This window comes from Centroberyx affinis, unplaced genomic scaffold, assembly GCF_046629955.1.
Source record: "Centroberyx affinis isolate AG114_WGS23_722 - 3 ecotype Tasmania unplaced genomic scaffold, CSIRO-AGI_Caff_v1 ptg000674l_1, whole genome shotgun sequence".
In the NCBI taxonomy this organism is placed as follows: domain Eukaryota; kingdom Metazoa; phylum Chordata; class Actinopteri; order Beryciformes; family Berycidae; genus Centroberyx; species Centroberyx affinis.
In genome coordinates, this window is record NW_027279296.1 from 15,001 (window position 1) to 24,017 (window position 9,017).

General features: G+C 39.8%; 1 protein-coding gene across 1 annotated transcript in view; it reads left to right on the plus strand.

The window, feature by feature from the left end:
• Nucleotides 1–240, plus strand: part of LOC139643913 (proline-rich protein 15-like protein A) — a 1,373-nt gene extending 1,133 nt beyond the window's left edge. The window contains exon 1 of the mRNA XM_071519210.1: nucleotides 1–240. This exon is cut by the window's left edge and continues 1,133 nt beyond it. The gene's annotated coding sequence lies outside the window, so the exon portion shown is untranslated.
• Nucleotides 241–9,017: the final 8,777 nt, after the last annotated feature.

Here is a 9,017-nt window from a genome sequence, read left to right on the forward strand (position 1 = left end):
AACGTCCGCTGAATCAGATTCTCTTGGGCAAAGCCACTATCACTTTAACATTTGGACCACCTGTAAGATCACCATTGTGTTTCTTTTTTTTTATATATATATTTTATTTTCACGGATATCGCACTAGATATGAGGTAGTACCGTCGGTAGCAGCAGCAGCAGCACAGCCCACATATTCCCAAGTGTTTGTTGTGGCGTTTTATCTTCTTATGCATATAAAAACATTATCCATTATTTAAAGGAATAGTTCACCCAAAAATGAAAATCCTGTCATCATCTACTCACCCTCATGCCAAATGAAACACAGGTGAAATTTGTTAGTCCATATAACACACAGGGAGGCTGCCAGCACAACTTGGTAGCAGCCTTCTCCAAAACAACTGAAGTCAATGGGGACCTGTTCTTTAGAGCTCCAAAACAAAAACAGCCAAACAATCACACTGTGAATAGAAAGACCTATACACCATTATTTGTTGCAAATCAATCGGCTATAGTTAAGATTTGCACTAAATGATGGTGTAAATATACTGTAGGTCTTTTTGGAACTCTGAAGAACTGGTCCCCACTGACTTCAGTTGTTTTGGAGAAGGCTGCTATGGAGTTGTGCTGCAGCCTCCCTGTGTGTTATATGGACAAACTTCACCTGTGTTTCAACTGGCATGAGGAGGAGGAGATGATGACAGGATTTTCATTTTTGGGTGAACTATTCCTTTAATATGAGATTAAAACTTCTTTGCACGCTCGTTTTAAACCAGTCCTTTCCTTACCTGTCCAGAAGGGGGAGCTACTGATTTCTAACAATAAATGTTTTCTGAAACTGCTCTTACCCTGGTTTTGTCTGAAGTCAACATTTTCACAGTTAAAGTAGTGAATACAATAGTATCGACTACAGGCTGCCTACACACCTACTACATATATGCAGAGAAATTCAACAAACTGCATCTTTACGTAAAAAACATTATGTTAAAGTAATAATCCACAACTTTTTACAGTCAACAGTTTACAGTCTGTCGGTGGGGAAATGGCAGCATGACAATACTCTGACTTCAGTATTGACTCAGAACACATGTAGTAAAAGTTAATTAATGTTATACCAAAAAGAAATCTCACTTTAACTTTTAGACTTTGACTGATAATATTGTCAATAATCTGTTCTTCTCCAGCACTAAACTGCTGTATAATTATATACTGCGATCATTTCAGCTTGGTTTGTTGGGTATTGCAAAAAATGGGATTTATATTGTAAATATTTTTGTAAAATAGCATACTGACTGAATTGGTTGTTTTATGAATAAAATATATATCTTATTCTAACAAGATATAATTTGCTCTTTTTGCACCTACATTTTTGACTCTGATCTCCAATCCTACAACCTGAGATTGGGCAGCATAATTAATCAATTATGATCTCTGATCTGTTTTTATTCAGATTTAATTTCTTTCTGAGCATTTGGTCTTTAGTGTTTAATTCTATTTCTACTTATTTTTCCACTTTATTTATATCTTAAATTTTACATGTCTTGTGAAGGACTTTATAAATCTGTTTTGCTAAGTGTTCTTTCATTAAAGGTCATTCATTCATTCATTCATTCCTCCCTCCCTGGTGTGGGCCTGCTGTACCTGGTCAGCACCAGCAGGGGGCAGTGTTGTCTCTGCTGTCAGTGTCTGAGCTTCAGCCCGGTGGCGAGGTTCAACAGCACCCACGACAGCAAAAAAAACAATACCATCAGAAACAATAAAAATATCCTCAATATTAACAACAGTCGGTTTGTGACAGTTAGCAGTTCTGAAGCAGTGTACTCCTCCATGCTCTCCTCCTCCACCTCCTCCTCCACCTCCTTTACTAGTTCCAGAGTGATGGGTGATGATGATCAGCTGATTTCACACCTTCAACTAGAGAGGAGGAACTCAATGAAATCATCTGCTGTAGTGTTTGGTTGGAATGAAACACCTGCTTGACCCTCCATGACACATTACCCTCTATTACACTCTATTTTCTACATTTCTCATTGAAATCAATTGGTATTACACGACTTAAGCTAACAAGGTAGCTTGCAGCTAGTGGTACCCAGTGATTTCAATGCTAATGCTAGCAAGCTGTTTTTCAGTCTAGCCAAAGTACAAATACAGAAAAGTAGAAAGTGCCAGATGAAGCAAACTAACAAATCAAAGTTTAAAGACTGAGGACTTCACAACCCATTTATGAATTAAGAATTTAACATTTATTTTGACAACTTCATTACACAGCCATGGTACATTTACATCACAAGATTATATATATAGATATAGTTGATTTCACAATAAAAGCCATTTCATTAAACCCTAGCCAAAAATCTGGAAAAAAAAACATCTAAAATGACCCAAAATGAATGAATGGTTCTGCCTCCTTTGGTAGATAAGAAGCTAGGGAATATCAGTAAACCTATACCTATTACCATCCAAGAGTAAATCGAGACGGAAGGGAAAAATAATATTTTCATCCTCGTCTTGTATATAATATAAATTTGAAAGGTAATATCACCATTATGACCAATATCCCATGGATAATGATGCAACTGAATCTGTTTTCCTGCTCCTTGACTACAACTGTAAATTTGATGAAAATACAAAAAGTACAACAATATAACAGAGAATTAGTGCAGCTGTTAGCTGTTTGGATATCCAAAGTGCCCAAAGTGTACCAAATGGGTTTTCTGCCCATTTTATTTCCATTACTGGAGGCTATATGAGTACAATACACCCATTAGTGAACATATTTTTCTCATGCATGAACAACAATAACAACAACAAATAAGGAAACACTTAGGAATATCATATTTGTAGGATACTATGCATATGCGGATTTGTAGTTTTTTCCTGGTAACTTTGAGAGAGGCATCAGTGTAAGTTTTACTCATACATATTAATGTTTTGTTTTTGTTTATGTTTTTTGTTTTTTTAATATAAGTGTTATGTTGATGTTTGGTGTTTGCTATTTGTGTTAATTGTAATGTTTAATGTATGTTTTTAAATGTGGACCCCAGGATGACTAGCTGCGCTTTAGGGCAAAGCTAATGGGGATCCTAACAAACAAACAAATAAACAAATAAACAATGAATACTGTATCAATGTTTTACCCAGTTTTTTATTTGATGGACACTTGCAGTGATTAGGATACTGACATTACCATGATTCCTGTTGTCTGTGGATTTCTAGAAGGGATCATAGGGATCGTAAAATGGTGTATAGAGATAGAATTGTGAGTTTCCACAATTTTATCCGATGTATTTCATGACAGGATCGATTGAAAATTTCACCCTACAAAACATTTGGAGGACTATATACATTCTGAATTTACCAGAACACCCTACCAGTTAGCTATAACTAACGTTAAACACAGCAAGAAAATAACTAATTAGAAAACGTGTAGGATGAGACTGATCTTGCTGGCTTTGAGTTTTGACAGTTTTTTTTTAATGATCATATCGGATCATTCTGATCCAGAGATTTCAGAATCCAGATTTCTTTAGATCTTTAAATTGACCATTATTTTTATTTATTTAACCTTTATTTAACCAGGTAGCATGTAGTTACAGTGCCACCTTCTGGCCAATCAGCATCATATTTGTTGAGTAGCAAAAGCCAACCAGTATAACAAACCTCTTTGACCCGATTTCATAGTTATACTTGCAGCATCCCCCAAGTACCCGATGCAAGCTGGAAGTTGGGGCGGGGGCTACATATTGGGCACCTTCTTCTGGTGCTACACACTGCCACCCTCTTAACATTAGAGCTCACACAGATCTATGGACTGGCATAGAACGTAATCTAAAACTAATCAAAAAGTTATTTTACTTGTTTTGTGGTATATTTGTGTGTGTGTGTATGTGTGTGTGTGTGTGATCCTGTACAGAGTCAACTATCTCTGAGTGACCTCTGACTGAACCTCCTATATCTGACACAGAGACACTGAGGAGTTAATCTCAAGCCCAAACCCAAACCCAGGGTAGAGCGGTTCAGTGAATGTGGAGTGGAAGGTGTGGATGTGGATCAGTGTGTCAGAGGAAACTGTAGAAGGACAGAGAGCCAGCAGGCCAGTCCAGATACACTGCTACTCTGTTAGAGACAGAGGAGTGGTAGGTTTGTTGAATTGTTTTTCTGTCATTGTGCTGGGCAATGTAACCATCACCAGTGCACAACAGACTCCAGGACTTTTCATTCCTTCCAAGCCTGTAGTCACCCTTTCCTCTCCTTCTGATTCCTCTGTAAGTCACTCCTATATCAACACTTCCTTTCCACTCTAAAACCATGCAAAATTAGGTTTGGGTGTTGATACAATTTTATCAGTGTTGCTTCCTTAAGAATTGCTTCTTCATGATTCAATTTGATAAGCAGGCTGAGGCAGATGATGAAGCCTTGAATTTTAAGGCAAACCAAAGTAATAGCATACAGGCAACTGACTGAGAAGCATTGAAATTTCTATGACACCTTAGCTAAACATTGGTGTAGATTCATGTAAATTCACCTCCTTGGCTAAGATGAGAGATGCCCTGGGCCCAAATAACAGGTTTTCCATCATGATCTCTATTATCTCTATATATAACTTCGCTTGTCACCTACTCCGTCTGTGTGGTAACAACTGGCTTTCCCCTCCCACTCTACTGCAATAGAAACCTAAGGGCAAACACAACAGTCTTTGAAAAGTATGCTAAACATTATACACCGTCTGTATGTTATCTTGAAAAAAAATTTTAAAACCAAGCTTTCTGTCAGCAGATATTTTTGGAGACAGTGGCATTCTTCCGGCTCTCGTTTTGCTGCATCTGCGGAGGGATATGTGTCACGCAGAGAAAAATTTTTTCTTATCCAAATAGAACACAGCTATTGACAGAAAACTCGGGTTTTCACATTTTTTTCAAGATAACATACTGACACCGGTATGATTATACTGTGAGCGCCGTGTTTTGCAAAACAACGTTTAGCATACTTTTCAAAGATGTTTGCCCCTAGGTTTCTATTGCAGTAGAGTGGGAGGGGGCACCTGGTTGTTACCAGACGGGCAGAGCAAGCAGGTAGAGAAGTTATGGCTTGTACTAATAGGGATCATGACAGAAAACATGTTATTTGGGCCCAGGGTTCAAAATACTGAACTATTCCTTTAATATCTTTCCCTATCAATAACACAAATAGATAAAGGAAGTGCTTTCTGATCCATGCAATTTTGGAAACATTACTACCAGTTCCTTAAGGGAACTACTTCTTAGTTCCTAAGCCTAGACAAAATGGAAAGAATAAAAATACAAGACAGTACATGTAGCAGACCACTTTTTGGTTTTATGTATTGCTGTTACTCATTTTGTCCACAAGAGGGCAGCCTTGTGTTGCTAAAATGGTTAAATAAGTTAAAATCTTTAAAAACTAATAGTTAAGTTACTTTAAATGCATTGTGACATGATTTCGTTACATAAATATATTTCATGATTGGAGTGCATTATAGTAAAATGTCATTCATCTGGTTTTTATATGCATATTGTCCGTTTTGAAGGTTATATTTGTAATGAGCTTTTATTTTGAAGAGATCGCTAACCTACTATGTCACTTCCTGGCTATGTTGTGTCTTCCGGTAAAAACAAGGTGATACGGAACGAGTTAACGGCAAAGTAATAAGTTAAGGTAAACAAAGGAGAAAGAGGCAATGAAAGAGTTGCGGTAAATGAACAATAAAGGACTGGAAATAGCAACCCCCCGAGGAGGCACAAGGTTAGCAATTTGTAGTGTTTACGGTACTTGTGTTGATGATTTGTATCAGAAAGCTAAAGCTATGCTAACTGTTTTGCATATAATGAAAACATAAATGTAACTGGTGTATCTTTGTGTCTTATCAGTTCTCACGTTGGTATTCAACGAGTTGGTTACGGAATGGTTTATGGAAATAAATGTTGAAAACCACCAGTCGAGTCCTAAATCTTTCGGAGGGTATGCTACAGTGAGAACTTACCCCAGCGAGGCACCAGGGATAACTTCGCTCATCAAGGCTCCGGTGACTTCACCCAGCAAGGGACCAGTGACAACTTTACCACATGCATCGCCACTCCGTCTGTGAACTCCACGGTCAAGCAGCACAGCACGGAGGTACGCTACAGCATCGTATGGTAAAGTGATGGCTCAAGGGACGGTAAAGACTACAAATACAGTAAAAAATGGATGTCTTAAAGGAACAGATAAATAAACTACAAGCAGAAATTGAAGAAAATAGAGGATTGCTAAATCAAAAGGATGAAGAACGCTTGTCATGGCAGGAATTAAAGGAGCTAACTGAAACCAAAAATAAAGAACTACTTGAGCTTCAACACGAAATGAATGAAACGGAGGAAATAAAAATACCACGTCATTCAGAACGCAAAAGTGTACCCACAGAGAGGTTTCTTGCCTATCAAAGGGAGGAACAAAGTAAAAAAGAAAGGAGACTGCTTAGCCTTTATGAACAATGGAAAATTCAAATCAGATCAACGAAAGAAAACCTAAAGCAAAACACAACAGATATGGAACTAGCTAAAATGGCAGACACTGTTGAAAACGGAAAAGATGACATCATGAAAATTTACTCTGATATAAGACAGGGTACCACCCCATCCGCTGATTTAAGACGCAAAATAGATGCTTGTGAGGCAGTCACTAAAGACATTATGAAAATAATAAATGAACGCTTATCCGGAATAGACGATGTCTTTGATGCAGAGCGTGAAAAACGCAAACTTCGTGAGCTCCATGCTCATAACTACGCCCACTCCATTTATGGGACTGCTTCTCAGTCAGCTAATAGTCACTTCTCTGAAGCATCAGTTATGGCTGCAAAGAGGGCTGAAGCAGTCGCAGAGCTCGCTGCAAAAGAAGCTCAGTGTAAACTAATGGAGGAAGAAAGAAAGCAGAAAGAAAAAATAAGGATGATGGAGTCTGAATTAGAGCGTTTGCAAGCAGAAAGGGACAGAGAAGTAGCACGTGTCAGGCTGGAAAGCTACGACAGAGAAATCAGACAGGAAACTGACAATCAGCCCTTACAGCAAATGAACAGTCTGCCTACACAGCAACAAGACAGTAGATACAACAGGCAGAACTCTGCCATCCCCTCTGTGTATCACCAAAACCCTTCCATAGTCCCACCAAATTCCTCCACTGACATCTCCTCTTTAGCCCAAGCGATACAAGACAGCATAACCATCAACAGACTCCCCATGCCAATGCCCACAGTGTTTGGAGGAGACCCCATCCACTACATTGAATGGAGAGCTTCATTCATGTCACTGATAGATAAAAAAGGCATCTCATCAGCCGACAAACTTTATTATCTAAAGAAATATGTCAGTGGCCCTGCTCACAAATGTATTGAAGGCACCTTTTATCGAGACGATGACGAAGCATACAGAGATGCATGGAATAAGCTCAACCAACGCTACGGGCAGCCATTTGTCATTCAAAGGGCTTTCAGAGACAAGCTGTCAAAATGGCCGAAAGTGCAAACCAAAGACGCTGAAGGGTTAAGGGCCTTCTCTGATTTCCTGAATGCCTGTCTCCAAGCCATGCCTCACGTGAGAGGTTTAGAAATCTTGAATGATTGTGAAGAGAATCAAAAGCTGACACAGAAAGTCCCAGATTGGCTAGCAGCACGCTGGAATCGTCAAGTCTCAATAGCTCTCATGGAAGGAAGAGACTTCCCCACTTTTGAAGACTTCGCCAGATTTGTGTCAGTGGAAGCGGAGATAGCATGTAACCCAATCACTTCCCTGCATGCTCTACACTCATCCAGCTCATCCTACGTCAAAAGAAACACAAATGAAACAAAGGGAAACAAAGTAAGTGTCTTCAGCACTCAAACAAATGCGAACACTGAAAACATAAGGTCAAACTACGGAAAAGAAAGGCCTCCCTGCATGTGGTGCAAAGATGACAAGCATCAACTATCCAAGTGCTCAAAATTCAAAGAAAAATCCCTCGAGGAACGACGAACATTCATAAAAGACAATAAACTGTGCTATGGATGTGTCAAACCAGGTCACAGCGCCAAGGAATGTCGACACCGTCACACCTGTGATCTGTGCAAGGGAAGGCATCCCACCTGTCTACATGATGAACATTACAGAGGGCATGAGGAGAAAGATAGACCTGTAAGCATGGAAAAAAGGAAAATTACAGCAAATGTGAACACAGCTTCAAACTGTACAAATGAAATTGTGACAGCTAGCCCACTCTGTGTCACTAAAGAGGGTCAGTCATACAGCACCTCCATGATCGTCCCTGTGTGGATCTCCTCTGCCACCCAGCCGTCCAAAGAACATCTCGTCTATGCACTGCTGGACACCCAGAGCGACAGCACCTTCATAGAGAGAGAAGTAAGTGATGAATTACAACCAAACACTTTCCCTGTACAACTGAAACTCACTACTATGCTAGGAGAGAGCATGATAATGAAAAGTGAAAGAGTAGAAGGACTTCGTGTCAGAGGCTACAATTCAGGCATTTACATTGATCTCCCTCCTTCATACACAAAAGACTGTATCCCCAGGAACCGTGATAACATACCTACCCATCAAACAGCAAAACAATGGCCTCACCTAGCAGCAATCACAGATCAGATACCCCCTCTCCTCAGCTGTGATGTTGGACTCCTCATTGGGTATAACTGTCCAAGAGCTATAAAACCCAGACAACTGATTGATGGAGCAGACAATGAGCCCTACGCCGTCCTCACAGACTTGGGGTGGAGCATTGTGGGCTGCTCTACACCTGGCCTTAATGAAAGACAGTCCAGCCTGTGTCACAGAGTCACGGTAAAGGAACTTCCTCCAGTAACGCCGATGGATGTGATAAGCGTCCTGGAGTCAGACTTTAAGGACACGAAAGGAGATGACAAAACTGTCTCACAAGAGGACCTCATGTTCCTGAGCACACTCAAGGATGGTATAAAGAAAAATGCCCAGGGACATTACGAGATGCCTCTTCCATTCAGAAAACGGCCCTCCCTACCTGACAACAAAAGGCTC